At 45.4% G+C, this 21,134-nt stretch overlaps 1 pseudogene; it reads right to left on the bottom strand.

Moving 5' to 3' along the window:
- Window positions 1-17,537: 17,537 nt before the first annotated feature.
- On the bottom strand, window positions 17,538-19,618 carry LOC146188595 (uncharacterized; annotated as a pseudogene).
- Between the last annotated feature and the right edge of the window lie 1,516 nt (window positions 19,619-21,134).

Raw genomic sequence — 21,134 nt, 5'->3', positions numbered from 1 at the left:
CCGCTACCATTACCCTAGAGGGGGACGATGCACCGAAAACCGTCGACAGGAAACTCCTACACATGTGGGAAGCAAAAAAAGGTATGGAAAGACGACTCCGGTGTCAGAGATGGAACCGAAACCTAAGGCGAAAAAGACCCAGGCACAATAAAGAAATTGAGGATTATGCAATTAAACTCTGCGAGCAAAACTGGTGTAACAAGTGCGATGAAATGGACGGCAACATGAGCCTTTCAAAGACGTGGAGCCTGCTACGATATCTTCTCGATCCCGACAGTTCGAAAACACAGTCAAACACATCAATAGCAAAGACAAGACACGCGTTCGAGGGGACGGACGCGGAACTAATAACTAAACTCGTAGACACATATGTCGGCGATACAACATCTCTCCCTCTTAGGCAATACGCGGGCCCACCGAACGAGGCCCTCGACGTGCCTACCTAAGAAGCGGAAGTTAGAGCCGAAATCCTGAGCTTAAAGACGCAATCAGCTCCCGGCCCAATGGAATAACAAATAAAATGGTACGAAACCCAGACGACGCTTCCATAACGGCACTCACCAACTACATGCAAGAAGTATGGAGTAGCGGTCGTCTTCCGCAGCAGTGGAAAACTGCAAACGTTGTGCTAATTCCAAAACCTGGCAAGCCCCCGAAATAGGAAAACCTATTTCTCTAACCTCATGCATTGGAAAGCTTATGGAACGCGTAATCCAAACAAGGCTAACTAATTTCATGGAGGAAAACGACCTTTGGCCGCACGAGATGGTCGGGTTCCGACCGGGCCTGTGCACACAGGATGCAATGCTCCGATTACAACATGGCATAATTGACTCGAAATCCAGAGACGCGAAGGTAATTCTAGCACTAGATCTAACAAAAGCATTTGACAACGTAAAACACCAGGCAATTCTCGCGGGACTACAGGAACTAGGAGTCGGCGAGAGGACATATAATTACGAAATGGGTCTCCTGACAAACAGGACGTTGAAACTAAAGTTTCAGGACCTAGAATCCCCCACTGTCCACCTGGGAAGTAAAGGAACTCCGCCAGGCTCGGTGCTCTCCCCCTTCCTTTTTAACGTGGTGATGAGAGGCCTTCCTGCCGCTCTTCAAGTCATAAAAGATCTGAAGTTCAGCATTTACGCGGACGACGTTATTCTCTGGATGAACAATGGCAGCGATGGCAGCATAGAGGAACGCCTACAGGCTGCGGCGGACACCATTGTGACCTACGCGACCGAAAGGGGTCTTTCGTGCTCTCCGCAAAAATCCGAACTTTTCATATATAATCCAAAATCAATGAGGTGCAAGGGCGACATTAATGTAGAAATTAAGGTCGACGGCAAAACCGTACCAAGAGTCAAGCAAATCAGAATCCTCGGACTTTTTATTCAAGGGGATGAGTATAATGACGGAACAATAAAAAACTCACTACCTACGCGACGCAAGTAGCAGGGGTATTTAGGAGGATTGCATTCAAAGGCAGAGGCCTCAAAAAGAGAAGTCTCTTGAAACTGATGCAGGCGTACATAATAAGTCAAATATGCTATGCCACACCGTGTCCTCAACATCAGGACCAATTAAAAAGATAAGATAGACGCACTCATCAGGCGTTGCGTCAAGAGGGCGCTCGGCCTACCCATCTCCTCTTCTACGGAACGTCTGATAGAAATGGGAGTGCATAATAGCTAGACGAAACTTGCTGAAGCGGTGAGAATCGCCCAACATGAAAGATCAAGTAGGTCGAGCACGGGTCGAACCATCTTAGAATGGGTGGGTCGAAAAATAGATAGGGGCACAGCCGACAAGGTTGCCCTACCACCACAATGTCGCGAGAACATCATTGTCCGTCCTCTCCCCCGCAACATGCATCCAGAATACCACAAGGAGAGACGGGAGAAGAGAGCAGAAGCACTGGTTAAAAGTGCAAAAGAATTCAGAGTAAAAGAAGTTGCCTATGTAGACGCTGCAAGCGGCCGATCAGAGGCGGCAGTCGCCGCGGTAGTCGATGGTAGCGGCGCACCAGTTGTCCCCGCCACCATCCGAAGCAGAAACATAGACACGGCTGAAGAGGTCGCAATGGCGCTCGCTTTCGTCCGAATGAAAGCTAGATTGATCTTTAGCGAGAGTAAAACTGTTCTCTGGAATATCGGAAAAGGCAGGGTCTCGCAAGAAGCCGCCCGAATTCTAAAAGCTGCAACTAAAATTGTTCGCAAAATCACCCTAATTTGGGTCCCAGCACACACGCCCGTCCCGGGCAACGAGGCGGCCCATGATTTTGCCCGAGATCTCTACTTCCGGGCAAACGCGGAGCCGCCCGACTACCAGGGGATGGAAAAAGTTTGCAAACCTATAAATAAATAATCGAAAATATAGATTAGGAAGGCGTCTGATGCCGCCACCGGATCCTAGCTAAATAGTAAAGAGGCCATGGCCAGGCGGCGATTACAAGCCGGAAATTTCCCGAACCCTGTCTAGTTCTTTCACACCCAGATAGATGAGAGAAAAAACGATAAATGTAAGCCTGCGAAGCGAGGGGAACCCTCGACCATAGACTTTGGGAATGCCCTAAGTCTCCGGGCGCTAGGGACGCCATTAAAAATAGAGAAGCCTGGGTAACCCTGCTGCGAAGCGACGTCCCCGCTGACCAGCAGAAAGCCGTTCGCCTGGCGGCTGAAGCCGCGAATAACCAATGTAAATTCGCCAGTCCTTAGTCGCAGAGTTTCCAGCCCCCGTGCCTCAGGCCTGCGTGCCAGGAGCGGGGAGTAGGGGGCCTCCTAAATCGGTGAAAATTAAAGTTTTAATCAATCAGTCAATCAATCTGCAAACTTTCATTGTTTCTTCACTTTCTTCTGATTTTCGCGTTACAACCACTACGCCGACGCCGGCTTTTCTGCGACACCGCGCACTTAACACTATCGCATTAAATGTCTTATAGTTTGTGATGCCAACGAACCAAAGAGATAATAATCTGTATGACACTGACATCAATCTATGTAACCTCATCGCACATGCCCGGTGCGGCATGTTCCAGAATAAAATATCGTTAAACAACTTACCGATAGAGCCAGCGAAAGTCCACTGACATCCGCAATGTTTGAGTCTAAATGTTTTTTCAGAACAGCTTCAAATTGTGCTTTGTAAGTCGTTTTTACCTTCTGAAATACATTGTCCATAATTAGTGTCAAATATCATTAGTTGGAGTGCGCTTCCCACTGAATAATTTCAAATTACCAAACTACATTTTCAATTCAGACAACATGCAAAAACTTAGCATTCATTTTTTTTACGTGTTAGAAGTAGACTCCAATCATATTTTCTCGGCGTGGAGTTGTCTACTCATGCAATCATAATATTAAATATCCATCATGACTTCAATCGTATTCGAGAGACGGTAATTTCATATTTACAAAACGCATTTTTGAATCCCTTTCTACAAGCTCAAATTCATTCAGTTTCTCACGTATTAGAAATATGCTCGCCGTAAACTTTTGAGATACAGAATTTTCGACAAATTGTAAACCAGTTTGTAATATTTGGATAGAAATTGTACACAACTATTTCTAAAATCGCTAGGCCTGATTAGTAGAAAATTTTTATATATACATAAAGAATATCCCCACTCCATATTCTAAAACACACAACTTCTTGCTAATGGAGGCGTAGCGCTCATTATTTGTAACGTTCATATTGAAATATAGTTTAGTGTAGAATAACTAAACGGCACTTGTGCCTGCTAATGTAGAGTTACTTTCGTGATGAATGAAATTATACACATACATTAAGGTTAATGCCCTCCGCTAGTGTTTAATAGTGTTTAAGGTACAAGCGCATCACAACAGAAATGCGAGAAGTCTTAGACGGGGGGGGGGGGGGGGGGGGTCTGAATACTTTAGGACGCTGCCATCAGCCGGGTAGCACGAGTAAATTGTACGCGATTACTAAGGGTACAGTGCAGATCCTAATGTGATCATTACGGTCGGAAGACATAATATACGAGACGAGAATTCCTTTCAACGGCCATCAGATATCTTTCAACGGGCCGCAACGCATAATTTCGAGCTCACCTTGACGTCAATGTTGGCCATATCATTTAAAAATGTCAGTCTGTGTGTAAGATTAAATTCAAGTTATTGCTACAGTCCCATCACCTATATTTCGAGCAGACGCGAAATGCTATCTGGTAGGCTAGAAGCTATCACAAGCACTCACCCAGTCGGCAAGCAACACGGAACTCTTGCAATTAGTGCTCAGTCTCGAAGGTTAAAACTCGCTTCGGCAGTTTCATGGCTTCAGGTCAATCACGTGACTGCACACTTGCACTTAAGTTTGTTCAAACACTGCACTTCTTTCTCCTAGTGCTCTTCCTCCGCGACAATCTACCGACCGGCAGGACAACGCGGTAAAAGGATTCACTGCGAGAACAGGGCTAGTCTTGCCTTTGAGCGCACTCATTTCTATGTATTGGTCCACCACAAGTTGCCACGATCCTCTTGGAGATAGGTGAGCACGGGGATCTGAACCGGCTTATGTGTGCTCACTTTCATGCTTTAAGCTTCTTGTGGTCTTATGGTCTTCTTGTGGTCAGCGAACTTTAGTGGAGATGTGGGATGTACGAAGTCTCAACGCCTGCCAACGGAGTAATTTAAAAGAATTTTATAGCGACAAATATCTTCGCGATGGGTAGTAAAAACTGTCTTTCGCTCCAAAAACAATCAAGATGTTCGCCCATTGAGTGAACACATTGCACCAGATTTTTTAAAGGCTTCTTGGTCCCAGCGGCACGAGCGTTGGGGAGCAATGAGAGCAGAAGTTGTCACTCTTCCTTATTTTAAAGGTCAGCTGGGGGCTCCACGCGGATACAAGAAGCCTGTAATAGCAACTTTACTTTTCTTCAATGTCCAGCTGTTTACATCCAATGTTGTATCCTGCGAAAATATTTTTCGGTGCTGGTGATAACCTGGAGACAGGAAGGTCTCACCCTTTGTTCGCAAACCGGCGAATGTGTGCTTCTACAGTTTTCAAAAAAGGGCAGCTCGTCGCTGCGTTAGTTTCACTCCTAAAATATTGGCGGCTGCAATGATGTGCAACGGACAGGTCAGTCATCGGCTAGTTTGTCCAGATTCCTTCCTTCCCTTACTTAACTCGCGACGTACTCTTTCCGCTGCGGCCAAATCTACAAGTTTATGACCACCTGCTGTTGACAGCCGTACTTTATATTGACATAGTCATCTGCAGCTGAACACTCTATCGCATTGCTGTACGTTCCTTTCTGAAGTGGTTAAAAAGACATCGTTTCTGACTGATCAGAAGGATTGTTTTCGATTTTCTGTGCACTGATTCGTCTTTTTATGAATACGTGCACATTACCTCGTTTAAAAAATGACCTGTTACAAAAACCCTGGAAGAAAACTATTAAGGCAAAATGATGATCTAGCAAGCATTTTGCTTCAGAAAACTCACAGCTCTATATGTGCAAGAATTCGTGTACATGGCTGGGAATCAGAAGACGTTTCATAACTCTTGAATGACAGAAGTGCTTCGAAAAAAAGTCTGGTACCAGCTTGTCTTCAGGCCACGCTTGTCGAATATTGAAACATGATGATTGTAAACGCTCTAAAAGTCTAGACACCTGTTACATTTTCGACAAGGAATTAAAACATACTAAAATCCTCTAATATTATTTTAATTGACTTCTATAGAGACAGTCTCTATACCAAACAAAATGGTGTAATGCGTTTAATGAAAACGCTTATACTAAGAAAGAATTATTTGTACGTGGAAGCCTTTTAACCACAAATTGCCTTGTCAGTGCATTTGACGAGCGGTTTACACGCACAGTGGTTTATTTAATTCAATACCCACTATACGTAATTAGGTTCCCTGCATCCACCTTTATCTTTTTCGTGGAATATCTGCAGCGGGTGTTAGTTTTATCTTAATCAAAATGAAATATTCTAAATGCTACGCTGACTACCTCGAGATATGTGTATTGTGAGTTTGTTAGTTCATATTGATAACGTATGCATAATATGTGACAATGTTCTTGCAGAAAGTAAAAATCGCACCATAATTGAGTTGTATTAAAATTTGCTGAAGATCTTGAATAAATATTATTAACAAATTTACAGACTTTGATGGGCAAGACCAGATAAATCGAATGCGCTCATTATATAATTCAACAAAAAAAATCAACAAAGCTAGACTTCTAGCAGAGAAAGCACATTTATTGGAAAATCTGAAAAGCAGGTAACTTGTAAATGGTATATTCAAGGATTTTACAAACCATATTTCTTAATCAGACATTAAAAAAAAACACTTTGAAAGCCACTGCCTTTAAGGGCAAAAGCTCGGTCGCGCAGCAATGCCCGATTATGCACATCCTACTAAGCAAGGTCATGTGGTATAGTGTGATGATTAGGTTATACAACTGGAGGTACATAAATCAATTCGATTTCGTATAGATAAAGCATACCATCGGACGCATGTCAATTAGGCAGCTAAATAGTGTACTTTGGTCACTACACAAAGAAAGGGCGTGCTATCTTTTGGTAAAAAGAGATCAGATCTGGCGTCTCCGAGAAGTAACGTCCGCGATGGCGCCCTGGAGGTTAACAGGGGACGGAACATTGCTACAGAAGTATAGGAAGAGAACGGCTCGAGATATAGATGTAATCTGAAACTCGAGAACTCGACGTTTTCTAGGCCTCGATCCCGATGCCTTCTATTAGACTCGAATCCACGATCTCAGTAACTTCAACCTACGGTTGCCTGGAGATAAACGCCATATGTTAACGTAAAACTTCGGCCCTTGAACATTGTTTGATACTCGAGCCTTCTAGCATCTCTAAACATTTCTAAAGGTCACGTAAGACTCGTGCAGTGCTACAAGAAAAAAGTCTTTGGGTATAGTTCTCCTTTAGATTTTAATTTACAGCACTGTCTTAGGCACATTTTGAAGAAAGTTTATTTACTCGCCTTGCCGTTTTCAGATAGGAAGAGGGCTTCACACTCAAAAATACCACGTCCAAGGTTTTTAGATCTTCCAGAAAACTATTATCATTAGTTCGACACCCCCGGCAAGCTCCTTCCCCATCCCAGGTAGGGAATTTTTTTTTAATCGGGGCAAATGTCCTAACATGACAAGGGCCGACACGAGCCATGAAGGCTGTCATGGTCCGGTGGTTGCAGCCTCCTCCTTGGACGACGAGCTCAGATCGCGGCAATTGCATCGATCGCGCGTGGCGCTTCAGATGGCACAGGGCAGAGGAAGGCCTTGATGCCGAATTGGAGGCTGGCAGCTTGACATGACGGGAACGGCGCGCTCTAGCTCCACCGCTTAGCCTTTGAGGCTGCCGGCAGGTAGCGTTCGCCAGTGGTCGATGCGTTGCTGTGGCCCGCGACACACTCCGGACGATGGTCGGCATGGATGACTGGAGACATATGTGACGGAAAGGGGAGGCTACGAAAGTTGTTAGCCGGGACGTGATGTGGAAAGGTTAGACTGGCGACAAGAAGGAACAAAATGCCCGCCTGAGTCAGTAAACATCAACTTTGACGGGCATGGTAAAGCAGGGCTCGAATAAAGTCGTTAGTCAAGCAAGATACCAGTGGCAAAGTGCCTGCTGGTACAAAGAGCCTGCTGGTAGGGGCGGTTACAGGGAGGTTTAGAGTTGCGTTGTAGAGGCCCAATATTGCTGTCTGGGGGCTGTTTAGCAGAGTGCGGGTAAAGGGAATGTAAGATACAAAGTGGAGGAGATTTTGCTTGAATGAACCTCTAAACTCTCCGATAAAGCGGTGTGCTGTAGTTTCCTTATCGGCCAGCTGCATAAAGCTTGCTGATCTTACTGCAGAATCGGAGCAACTCAGTAAGTGTCCCCTCGATATCTTTCGCAGCTTATGTCCAGAGTGTATACATGGCGGCTGCAGTGCAGAATAACTGAACTGCTTAGCTGAAACCAAGCAAGCAAGGCAGCTGCTTGTTCCTACTGCAAGAAAGGCTTACAGATTTTCAAAATTTAGATCTAAAGCACAGGGCCAGTATCATCATTTCCGATGATAACCACGCAAATATTAGCCAAAGTTTTGAATGTGTTAAGCATTTTTTGATAGTTGCTTTATTTTTTTTTGCTAAACTAACATGAATTCTAAAAAGAAGATTTTTAAAGAGCCCATAAAGGCAAAGTTAAGCATCATAAGGCCTGAGACAGTCATGCCTAATCGACTGCAGATAATAACATTTATTGAAGCTCACCGTTGCCTTTTCTGTGTCGTTCGCATCTAAGTACATCTGCACGTCGGCTCCAGATAGGTCATTGAATTCCTGAAACAAAGGTATCACTCACCAATAGCGAAAGTAAAGCAGGCTGAAATTTGTGTAATAAGCACCTCCACCAGCACCTCATAACCTTTCGGATGGATTATAAGGAAAGAATGTGAGCATTATTAATTTTCTTCAGGACACCACCATTGTTATACTGTTTACATACTCCACCATTTTCGCTACAATGACGTGAGGATTCAGATTGTATGCTCCACAGCAATTTTGGGTCTAATATTTATGTTAACTTTATTATTCGGAACAAAATATAAGAAGAAAAAATTTGGTTGGTGCACCGCTCAATAACAATAATTGATGTCACGAGCAAGCAAATAAGCCTCGAAGAAACTTAGACATCTAAACGCCGCTTTATGAATATTTTGAACCACACGGGGTCATAAAACTATTTTCGTAATAATTTTACTAATATTGATAAAATATTTATAAGAATGTCATAGGTTTATCTACAACGTTGATATTACTGAAAAACAGGTCGGCAATAAATTCTTCAGGCATTAAAATGAGCATATACGAAGTATTCAAATCACTTCACGCACGCCATTTTGTTGTGCAAATCCCAGATTTAGTAGAGCAATCCGGACCAGTCATTGATAAGGCGATTAGATAAGCTTACAGCCTTTAGACATGCTACATGCAACACAAAACACGAAATGACCGCCACTGTGACGTAGTCCTATTCAAGTTGTTACAGAAAGATGTAACAATAGTTTTAAAAGGTACGGAGCGACTACGTCTTCTGAAATCATTATAGGATGCTGGTAATGGCGTGACCTATTTCGTTACACTTCTCCTTCCTGCAGAGTTTGTATGAAACTAATTGGGTAACATTTCAGTTTTAGCCTGCAAAACAAAATACGTAAGTACTAGATCTTCGTGAGAAAAACTAATTGAAACATTCCAGTGAAACCACTGCTTACAAAAAATGATGTGTTTCTGGCCTTAAGTTTAACTACATAAAAAGCCTTGTTTGGGGCGGCCACACTACTTCAGTGCTCACAGATGCGTCTTTTGGTGTGAAATGTTTAACGTTCTAAAGAAATGCAGGCTATGAGAAACACCAGTGTGTAGGGCTCCCAAAATTTCAACTACGTGTGGTTCTTTAACATGTGTTGGCATTGCTTTCATACTAGATAGACCCTTTGCTTTTGGCCCCCATGGAGAAGCGTCTGTTCAATTTGGATTTCATCCCACGTAAATGAGATGCCGGGGATACGCGCCGTTTAGGTGAAAAAAGAGCGCCAGAAATTACCTTATTTTCGAGAATCTAAGCAACACCGACTCTAAGTAGCTCTCTCTAATATTCGAAAAAACATTCTGAAAAAAAGGTTTGCATGGGAATCTAAGCACTGCCTATTTTGGAAGGAAGTGGGCGTATACAAGTTCGTGGAGCGCGTTTGCTAACTGTTGCCGAACCGGAGCGGTCAGAGCCCAGAGTTGGCAAGGTGCTCGTGGCCATCTTCCATACATTTGTTGCTGTGTTTAGGCATTACGTGACAGATGCGGCCTAAAACAACGAAAACCGCATGACACCGACCAGGATAGCTATACCAGCATTCTGTCACGTTGGCCTGGTTTGTTAGTATCAGTGGCGCTCGTTAGGTTTCACGGGCTTTGCGGGCGTGTTGCTTTGTTTGGTGTCAGTTGTTTGCAGACATAACGAAAGTCTGAATGAGTTTACAAATGGCTGTTGGCATATTAAAGCTTAAGCGAGCTGTAATCTCGTTTGTCGAATATGTTTTCTAATTTTGTTTTGCCACAGTTATCTTTTGCGGCCGGCTGGTCGAGGTAAGGTCGCGAAAAAGTGTGTGACTGGGAGGTTGCTTCATTTTAAATTTTTCTAATGTAAACACCCCCCTCCCCATTTCGGTCATTCCTGTCGTCAACAAACGGCAGTGCTTACAGTTGATTACCTACGGCAGGTGTCCGGTGGATGCCCAGTCGCGAGCGCACGGCCTGCTTGTTATCGTGTTGAAACAGCGCATCCTCGGTTCCGTTAAATTATTCGTAGAGACCGTTCTCTTTCGTAGAAACTACAAATTCCGTGCTACGGTTACTGTTGATTAGCGTTACGTTTTTAAAATCAGCCGTGTTATTGTTTTGTACGTTCATCCCTACTCTCCTTTTCTCTCTCTTAAAGGGCTTATCATCGATCCCCCCTGTACAAGCTATTCAGTTCACTTCAGTCGTTCAGTCGTGTCCGACTCTTTGTGACCCTATGGACCATGTCACGCCACGCTTTCCGGTCTCTCACTATCATCCTAACATCAGATAACTTCATCTGCAGTGCCTCGAGGCTATTACTCTTCCACAAATAAACGGATATTGTTGTGAGCTCAGTCCCATCATTGAGGCTCCAGGTAGTATTTTGAAGGCCCTGCTCCTAACAACTTCGATTTCCAACCACCGCACGGGCACGACACCCGTAAGCCAACGCGGCAGGAAAAAGCAAATGTTTTTGTGGCTCGCTGGCTCCAGCAGTGCTCTCCATGTGCACTAAGGGTGAAATTAGCGCTAGCGACTGGTTACGCTGGAACTTTGTCTCTACCGAAAATCGAACCTTCATTCCGGACCCTCAGCCCAGCGCTTTACCAACTGCGCCACGCCCCGGATCGTGAAACACTTTGAATAATTTCCCTTGTCTGCCACAAGGCTGATTGCGAAATTCCGCGAGTGAGAGATACTGCGCTTTTCCTGTCCTGCAAACGAATTATAGAATGCTGGTGAGCTTTCATGCCTTCAATGAAATGCTGGTTGTGTGGTTGTGTGGCTGTAGTGCAATATGAAAAAAATACAATGGCTGCAGGAAGAAGGATAGATAAGAAAATGCACGGCCTGCTATTGGCTCTGTAGCTGAGCCACTCCCCTATCTCGTGCGGACAAAACAGAGAAAGTAGAAAAGAAAGAAAAGGAAGGAAGAGGGAGGGAGACACGCGCCCAACAGCCGTCGTCCACGACCTAAGCGGTGGCGGGTGCAATGACGGCCTACACCAGATAAAAATTCGGTGGCAGGCTAGCCCCCGCCGCAAACGGCTTTGCCCTGCCTGTCCTAGCCCCCTTGGGCCAGGAACAGCCACCCTTCGCCACCTAAATGCGCGTGATGTACCGTCACGGCAAGTCATGACGTCACCAGGTGGCATACACGAAGCTGACCCTTCCGGTTGTCTTATACAGGCGTCTGTGTGGCGCCTTTCATTTGCCACTTCCTCGAACACCGCACCACACTGTAAGCAGAGGCAGACCCAGAAGTCTACGAGGCGTTAGTATAGGAGGACTTAGTGGCGCTTGAAAATGATTTACAGATTACAAAAGGCGCAGCATCTGTCGCACTTCTACGCAGAGACATTTACGACGCCGCAAAGGCAGGGAGGAAGGTAGGAGTGAAAGAAGAGATGGAGATAAAAGTGCCGTAGTGGAGGGTTAGGAACCACCGCGCTATATTGTATTTCGTCTTATCGCACTTTAGGGTCCAAAGAGGCCTCTAGAATTTTGAGTGTTACTAAAATGTAATTAACTCGTTATTTCTCAGACCAACACTTCACACTTCCTATCTCTCACACGTACACATTTGTAAATTAAATTGCTAAAAAACTCATTTGCTAATTAAATTCAGAAAAAAAAAACTAGAACCTAAACCGGAAATATCCGAAAATGTTTTGTAACGTATTTGAGAGGAGCTTGAAAAACATTTCTTCCCGTGAAGCTGCTCTTCAAGACGAACTGTTACGCACTAACATATGTGCAATTCTTTTCTAAATTTAGTGTACCCTAAATTTAAATACAGCTGCTTAAAGAGACTATTAGCAGGAAAACATAAAACATATTGCAGGCGTTTGAAGCCAGAGCAAATATGAAAACCTCTATTAGGAAAAGAAAGCCATTTCCCCCGTTTTGTTTTCTTCTAGTTTGGGAGTTGAAATGCATAAAAGTTTCGCGGAAAGGGCTTTAAAGATGCATCGCGCTGCAAAAACGAAGATATGTCCCGTTGACGAAAGGTTCGCTCAGAGTTCAAACTAAGGATACCCCATCAACTCGCGTTCTTGTTCTTTCAAACTGTGCACCTGTGTTTTTAGTCTCATTCTATCCAGAATTCTAAAGACCTTGTTATTGTTGTGGTGATTTACTCTTCAATTATAGGCGCTGGCTAAAACCATTGAGCTTCGCAAATATTTAAAATATGCAAAATATCGGATGAAAATTTATATTTCCCGCTGTTGTCACACAGAATTTCTGTTAGGTCAGATACAGGCACCTGCATTTGTGCTCCGTGTTCGAAATATCATAAATGTTTTAGCTACAACATCACTAATACTCTATATGAAAGGAAACTGCCACGGCAAAAAAAGCCGATATATATATTCAGTTTTGTGCGCACGCTTAAATGAGGTGTATGCTATCCATGAACAATATGCCTATGCGTACAAGGAGCCCAGCTCACAATCCTAATGCTGTGGATGCTGACAACAAAACATTGGTTTTTGCACATATCTGTTTCTCATATTTTTAACTACTTGAGCAGCTTCTCCGTAAGAAGTTTGCGTCTCTTAGCCACGCAAAAAACTGCCTTGCATAGGTACCACAAGAGGAGTCTTTTACATGTAATAATATCGATCTATTAAGCTCCATCCGAGCCGACTAATGTAGACTCCTACTCACCGGTTCCATGGCTAACCTGTACTGCTGAAGGAAACAAGCGGATTTGTTCTTGCAGAACACGTCGTCATTGTCAAATAGGGCACATGTGTTAACGTGGTGAGGGTATCTGCAATTACCTTCAGGGTGGAACAGAAATCAATTCCTAAGAGGTGAAATTAAATTTCAGCGGCGCAAAATTCATTTTTATACACACCATGGCACAGATTTAATTTCTGGCCCCTGCATTTCTAAACAGCGAAATAGATGAGAAGATAGTTTACCCATTAAGTCAAAATGATAAAGATCTATCGGTATGATTCCAGTTTATTACATTCATTTCCTCGAAGTACATACATAAACACGAACATTTCAGAGAAGATGCGGAGGTTGTTATGGAATCAGTTTAAAGGAATAAAGAAATGAACAAAACACCAATACGGCACAAATATGCTAAAGCGCTTAATCATGAGATCATTTCATTGTTTCGCCTATAACGACTCCTTATACCGTTCGGTTCATGTCGAGTGGTCGTGCGGGGAGCAGCAAGGGCGCTTAGACTGCAGCTACTTCTGCTCATCCATCCGACAATAAGTGGCCTGACACAAAGTCAAATTTCGAAGATACTCAGCCATAAAAGGTGCCCTGATGGTGGGGGCTAAATCGTGGCTTAAGGGAGCTCGGTCCAGATGGGATGCGACAGAACGAAGCGAATTTCGTTAAGCGATAGAAGTAGTATTGTAGCCCTGCGTTCAAAGATATTAGAAGCCCAGAGCTATTTTATTTATCTAACGCTTCGCCGCGCAACTGGTGCAAATTTTGTCATAATCATGATTAAGGAACCCCATACAGTCCAAAAAGCGCAAAAAGCTTAGAAGGTTTAAATTTATTGTAACGGATGCACGCTCAATGAACAGACTTTTCAAAACAACAGAGAAGTCTAAATGTATAACCTCCATTTATATGATTACTTTGAATATATTTAAGAAAGAAACGGTAAACGCACTAAGCATCGCAATGAACCAATGAGTAAATAACAAGTCATGAACTCGAAAAAGGGTATGCGGCTGCCCAAGACGCAAAAGATTTAGTTTTTTAGTGCCACTGGTTTATATTTCGTGCTCACCACACTGCCTAAGTATAATTGTGATCACCATCATCATCAGCCTGACTCTATTCACTTCAGGGCGTAGGCTTCTCTCGTATTCCTCCAATTATTCCAGTCCTGTACTAGCTACATCTATTTGAAACCTGCGAACTTCTGAACCTTATCCGCCGACCTAGTTTTAATCCACCTTCCCTTGGAATCGTTTTTGTTACCGTAAGCGACCATCGGTTATCTTCTCTTCGCACTATATGTCATGTCATGATAATTGTGTTAACTGATGAATACACAAACGTATTATTGCATATGCAAATTACTGGTTCGCGTTTCTAACAGTCCAGAAGCACACAATGACAAGCGAATGTCTCTAATCGCACGAGAGATTGTGCCCATCCGGATTAACAGAAGGTATAAGTAAGTAATCATAGCTGTTAGGAAGACACAGTCTTTAAATACATCATCATTAACACATTTACCAATACTTTAGCTGGTCTCAAAATGCAATATTCTGATCCGGCAAACCGCTATCTCATCGAAGGATAATCTCTGTCTTCTACGATCGATGACATAGAATCCTCAGGCGGCGTCACGACCGGGCACCTCGTGACTGGCCTTAAGAAAGGTGGGACCACTAAAAAAACCTGAACTCCATTTCTAATAATAATAATAATAATAATAATAATAATAATAATAATAATAATAATAATAATAATAATAATAATAATAATAATAATAATAATAATAATAATAATAATAATAATTGGTTCACAGGAAGATAAAGGCGCAGTATCTGTTACACTTGTTTCTGTAGACACCTGAACCGCGCCGTTAGGAAAGATAGGAAGGTGGAGTGAAAGTGAATAGAGAGAAAGAGGAGCCGTAGTGGAGGGCTATGGCCTGGGGATCTCTGATGTGCGCTCACATCGAACAGCACACGGACGCCACTTCGTTTCGCCTCCATAGAAACGCAGCCGCCGCTGGTCGGGATCGAACTGGGGTACTCCGGCACAGTAGTCGTGCTGCATTTCTGGTATGAGGATGTATCGTCATATTGAAATGAGACACTCTCCTCGTTATGAAATGAGTGCCGCTGTTCATGTAGGTCAACGATAAAATGTATATTTTGAAATGATATCACTAACGTGTACGTTTGGTTGGTTGGTTTGTGGGGTTTAACGTCCCAAAGCAACTCTGGCCATGAGAGACGCAGTAGTGGAGGATTCCGGAAATTTCAAACACATGGGGTTCTTTACGTGCACTAACAAGGCACATCACACGGGCGCCGTGCTTTTCGCCCCCGTCAAAAAGCTGCCGCCGAGGCCAGGATTCGATCCCGCGTCCTTGTGAACAGTAGTCGAGCTCCGTAACCGCTGCGCCACCCCGGCGGGGTACGCAAACTATGCCCGAAAGAGAACCAAACATGGCCTAGTTAATAATGAAGACGTCGAGCAATGTTTCAATGTTGTTGTAGACACGTATGGTTCAGTAATTGCGCTAGTACAAGCATTATATTCGAAATACATTAAGAAATAGCGGTGTGAAGGCACCGTGCTTGCAAAATTAGTGTTCATGTAGCCACCTACAAAGAATTTTAGGCCAGTCATTTGCCGAGCTTAAATCATATCCAGAAATGTAAGACTGGCTTTATATTGCCATTTGGAGGATGGTATTAAGCACAAAAAAAAATGTTATGCCTGCTGGACGCCATGATAATTTCAAAATCACCGGAATTTAGAGGGCACCGGACGCGATAATCGGAGGTCGTGGGTTCGGTTCCCACCATCGGCACATTGTTTTTCCTTCTACTTTGTGTTTAATTATCTTTCCCCTAAACAGATTACACTACTAATTTATGTGATTACCGAAATAAAATTAAAAAAAGAGAAAGCACAATCCCCAATGCTTTCTTTGGCTCACCGACTGTTGGCTTCTCACAACGGTGTAAATATATTGCCGCGAAACCTTCAAAACAGTATTTGTTGTTTTTTTGGCGGCCGCCGGCATACAGGCTTATCACTCTGATTCTGGACCGCGTATCGGTTCCGTAATCTTTGTTTGCTAATGCTCGATGTCGCGAGTCACACCTTTATCAGTTTTGTTGTAGCACAAGATGCACCGAGATCTGTCTCGAAGGTTCCGGCCACTCGGGTGTCTTTCCACAATGTTCCAGCCCGTGCTGGTAGCTGTTTGCGACGTTATCCAGATTGTTCGGTGCAGCCTTTAAATTGATCGTTGCCGAGTGTGACGAGCATTTTTTGTCCGACGACCGGCGAGCACGCTTGTTGCTATCGCCGCCGCCGAGTTGCTTAGTTCTTTTGCGGGCGTAAGTCAGCCCAAATAAAGAGTTTCTTTAGTGCAATCATCGACCCCTTCATTTTTGTCGTCGACCTCGTCACCACTACGTGACAATATATATATATACAGTTGGTTTCCCCTCCCCCGATGCCGTGGGCACACAAGTATGGGCGCCATGTTCTCTCGCTCGCTTCCTTTTGCCAAGAGTGACGCGCCTGGTTGCGCCCCTAGAGCACATGCCACGGGGTTGCACCCGGTTGCACTCACTTTCCGGATCGAGGCCGCCGGACAACGTTGGGGGAGTGTCGTCCATCCAAGCCTTAAAGGGGAGGTCCACCAGTGAGAAGCCTCAAGACGGAGCTTGTTGCGGCAACCGGTGAGAGTGACTGCTTCCCTCGCAGCCCGTCATTGTGCAGCACTATGTTATGTGACGTTAGCGTCAGGCATTTTTACACGGCAATCAAGCATCCCTTGTGAACGCCAAATTCTTTTGCCGCAGTACCTCTGTGCACCTTCTATGGAGTTTTGTGGTACCGGAATAAACCGATGTTATATCTTCAATGTTCTCTGCCTTTTACTCGTCGGGTGATGTCATGCCTTACGAACCCAATTCAAGAGAGCATTGCTTTCATCTCGCGTCCAGCGCGGTTTTCCTTTCAGGTTTGGTTCGCGCAGCGAGTGCCGCTACTTATCTAACTTTAATGTAACCACATCGGGAGCGCCGAAATGACAGACACTGAAAGCGCGCTTTGCAGTACTTTTGCGAGATAGTAAAATGAGCCGCAATTCGCTCACGCGAATGCCGAGGCAACCAACTTCGACAGATCAAATCCTTCACCGGAAATGTAACTTTGGTGCTCAAAAAGCTTCAGCTGCTTTCGGACCTAATTGAATTGAAATCCCACTTTATAGAGGCACTAAAGAGCAGATATATATCTCAAATGGAAGTGCAGGCTTCAATGCCCTCAGGTGAAAATTCCCTTTTCCTCTCAACGCAACACACTCGTACCGTTATGAACTGCTTAAGCTGAATTTGCCAATACCCAGGTACGAAGGCTATCCTGACAAAAGTCAATCTGCGATTTCACAGCTGAGCTTAATGACTAATAACTATCAATAGTATTGTCTTCTGATGCGCTGCTCACAAGGATGTTTCCGGCAACCTTATTTGGTGGTGGTGAACTGTTTTACTGCATTTAAAAACAGGGGACCAGTCAAAGGACCGGTTGCGCTGGCTGAGAGGAGGTCGTCGGGGATCCCTTGTAATGCCGCAGCCTCCACCGTGCGCTGGATAAGCCAGCGTTGGTCTGCTGGCTCGGAAGTAGGCAGGAGAGGCTCGCACGCCTCTGGGGTGTTTGAGTAGTGTGTACAAGTCTACGCCATGTGTGAGAGTGGCCGGAGATGAGCGTGTTTACACCTGGCGGCTATCTATTCCGGAAAGATTTTGTTGTATAAGATGGGGTGTGGGAAGCTGCCAGTTTTTAGTTTGCGCCATTGGACGGCCTCGCATCTTGTTAGATCGCGGTGAGCGGGAGGATATGTCCATCTTTGAAGTCGGTAGTGCTGGAGTATGTCCGTGTAAGTGGTGAGTGGACAAGCACGTTAGATGTTATTGTCAGCGGAAGCAGGGTGGCTGATCATGCTCGCGGCTCGGCAGCTGAGATCTCGAGAAGAGTGTGCGCCTGGGCGTTTCCGGTGACCGACTCGTGGGCTGGAGCCCGAAGCAAGATGTGGAAAAGGTGTTGTAAAACGTAGAATATGTAATGCCTGGCAAGAGATACGGCCAGCATCGTAGTTGCGAATACCTGTTGAGAATCAATGTTGACGACTTTGGTATTATAGGTCGGCTAGCGCTAGCGCAATGGTAACCTTCTAAGCTGCGCTGACTGTTTCTGCATTTCGAATGCTTCAGGCTGTGCACCAGCTGCGATGGGAGGCAAGAGCTACCGCCACCATCGCTGTCCTCGATGGATAGTAAGAGGCGTTCGTATACGTGACGTACGGACGTCCGCTGAATCGTTTCTCGAATTGACGAGCCCGGTCGGCTCATCTCTCGGCGTGGTTTTCCGGGTTCATCCGTTTGGGAATGGGAAGAATGCGGAGACTTAGTCGATATTCCGGTGTAAGTGCAGTGTAACTTGGGGCCGATCTCGGTCGGGAGATCTAAACTTGCTGGTGTACCGCTCGGCCAGCGTGTGTGAATGAGAGCCGCTCATACTGGGCGGTGAGGGTTGCTTCGATCACTTCGCTCACGGTATTAGAGATTCAGAGAGCCATGAACTTATGGGTAGCTGTGGACACGGGAAAACCTAGGGCCGTCTTGTATGCGTTTCGAAGTGACGCCTCTAGGCGTTCGCTTTTGACACGAGTGAGACGTAAGTAAGGTCCAGAGTAGGTGATGCGGGAGAAGATGACAGCTTGAACGAGTCTCAGGAGGTTCGGCTCTCGCATGCCATGATGCTTGTTGGAGATTCGCTTAGGGAGGCGTTCGATCTGTACCACCGACTGGTCGATGCGTTGGAGCGTGACGTTGTTGCTGCCGATAGCATGCAGGTGCAAGCCCAAAATCATGACGTTATCTGTTCGGGGAATCGGGTTTCCTTGCACCTGGAGGTTGATGTCAGACAGTATCTTTAGAGGGCGTCGTCCAGAGGAAGGGATGATGATATTCTCGGACTTTGTCGCCGAGCAGGCAAGGCCAACTGTACTTAGATAATCTCCGATCCGTTCAATGGTGGTCTGTAAAGTCTCTTAAAGTTGGCCGTCACGGGCGCGCATGATCCAGAGTGTGAGGTCGTCTACATAAATGCTGTGCTGCAGGTGGGGGATTTCGGCCAGTAGCTTCAGCAGGCCTATCAGTGCGACATTAGAAAGCATCGGCGAAAGTACGGCGTTTTTCGGTGTGCCACGGTTTCCCGGAGAGATGATGGAAGGATCTCCCGTGCCGGCTTTAAGTTGCACTGGGCGGTCGGTGAGGAAGTTTTGGATGTACGCATACGTGCGATGTCCAACACCGAGAGCCTGAAGTTGTTGAAGAATCGCTTCATGGAGGACGTTGTCGAAGCCTTGGCAACCTGGAGACTGGCGTTGACTTTCATGTCTAGTGTACGTCTCATGACTACCTGATGATGAAGAAGCATAATGTCTGGGGCTGCTAAATGAGGGGAGAAGCCGAACATTGTGTCTGGGAGAAGATGGTTGTCTACAAGTTATCGTGAGAGTCTGGTCTGGATAACGTGTTCCATCAGCTTCCCAACGCACGACATGAGAGAGATGGGACGGAGGTTGACCAAGGTTGGTGGTTTGCCCGGCTTGGGGATGAGGACTAGATGGCGCATTTCCACTCCTGAGGTATGGTACTGCTGACCCAGCTGTCTTAAAAATAGTCGGTAAGAGCATGAATGGATGCGTCGTCATGATTCCTAAGCATTGTATTTGAAATGCGGTCAGAGCCGGCCGCCGAAATCGTCTTGAGGCGACTGAGTCTGCTCAGACCTCCGCAAAAGTGGTTGGAGCATCTAAACGGAGATTGTCCTCGCTCTGATTGAAGGGGAGGCTGTTTGCTGGTTCGGGGCGGTAGTAAGTATTTATAAGCTCTTGTTTGAGCTCGTCAGACGTGCCAGGATAGTGGTGGAAGGTTCGTTCAAGCTGTTGGAGTGTTTGGAGTTAGCCTTCAGCTTGGTTTAGTAAATTTCGAAGGAGATTTCACGTGCTACGAGCGTTTGCAGTCTTGTTCATCTGATCATAGATGCTGTGCCGGCTCTGTCGAGTGAGTTCTATAGCATAGTTCGTTATATTCGTATGTGCGTGCGCCAGTCTACGTCGGATGTCGCGGTCCCATCTCCGAGTGGCAAGTAGAGCTTCGAGCGACGTCTTGCGCTCCCACAGATGGGCGTAGTAGCGGTCGCAGTGTGGGACACTGTCCTCTAACTTAACGGTTTGTGTGGCGTCGGTCACTTGTTCGACCATTTCGGTTGTCCACGCCTTGATGTCAGTAATACAGAAGTCATAGCCTGCTGGCAGAAATTCTGGCCCAAAACTTTCTAGCAACGAAATTCTGCTTTGAAATTAAATTACGTTGCGATCTCATCCAAATTTCCGCGGAACCAAATAATTTTTCGGACGCACAGGGAACATTATTTCGCTCCGCGGAAATTTGGATTAGATAACAACATAATTTAATTTCAAACCAAGATTTCGTTGCTAGAATATTTTAGGCCAGAATTTCTGCCAGCAGGTTATAACTTCCTTAATAAAGATGCATTTCGCGCTTGACCTAAGAGTTAGAATGAGGATCTGAGCGAGTTGTTTCGCAGTTGGCATTAGCAGAGTGACCGAGCGGATTCTTGAGTGCCTGTCGTCGACAAAACAGCGTACGTTCTCACTCTCAGTGCCACCAAAAGTTCCAGGCCTACATCGAGCGCCGAGGCGTCGATGAGCTGGTCAGCGAGGCGTCCCGAATCGAGGAGCTACTCATGGCTGCTCGTTTGTATAGGCCACCCACGCCTCTGAGGCATCAGTATATCCACCGTGCACATCCATTCTCGAGTTCACAAGGATCTGCTGAGCCATGACGAACTTTACTGCTGATCACAGCACCCCCTCTAGGAGCAGTGCACCGCCAATATGCCGCCATCCTGGGAGACAGCTGGGTCCGCCATTGATCTTGGGTGCGCCTTCCAACAATACGCCAATAGCGTGCGAAACCGCTGAACCACCCTCAGAGAAGTTAAAGGCAAGCCCCCCGCAATCAATGATAGA

This window comes from Amblyomma maculatum, chromosome 5 (assembly GCF_055883805.1).
Source record: "Amblyomma maculatum isolate TAMU_Amacu chromosome 5, ASM5588380v1, whole genome shotgun sequence".
NCBI classification, from domain to species: Eukaryota; Metazoa; Arthropoda; class Arachnida; order Ixodida; family Ixodidae; genus Amblyomma; species Amblyomma maculatum.
The sequence above is the reverse complement of the archived record's forward strand: the minus strand, read 5'-3'. Positions and strand labels throughout refer to the sequence as shown.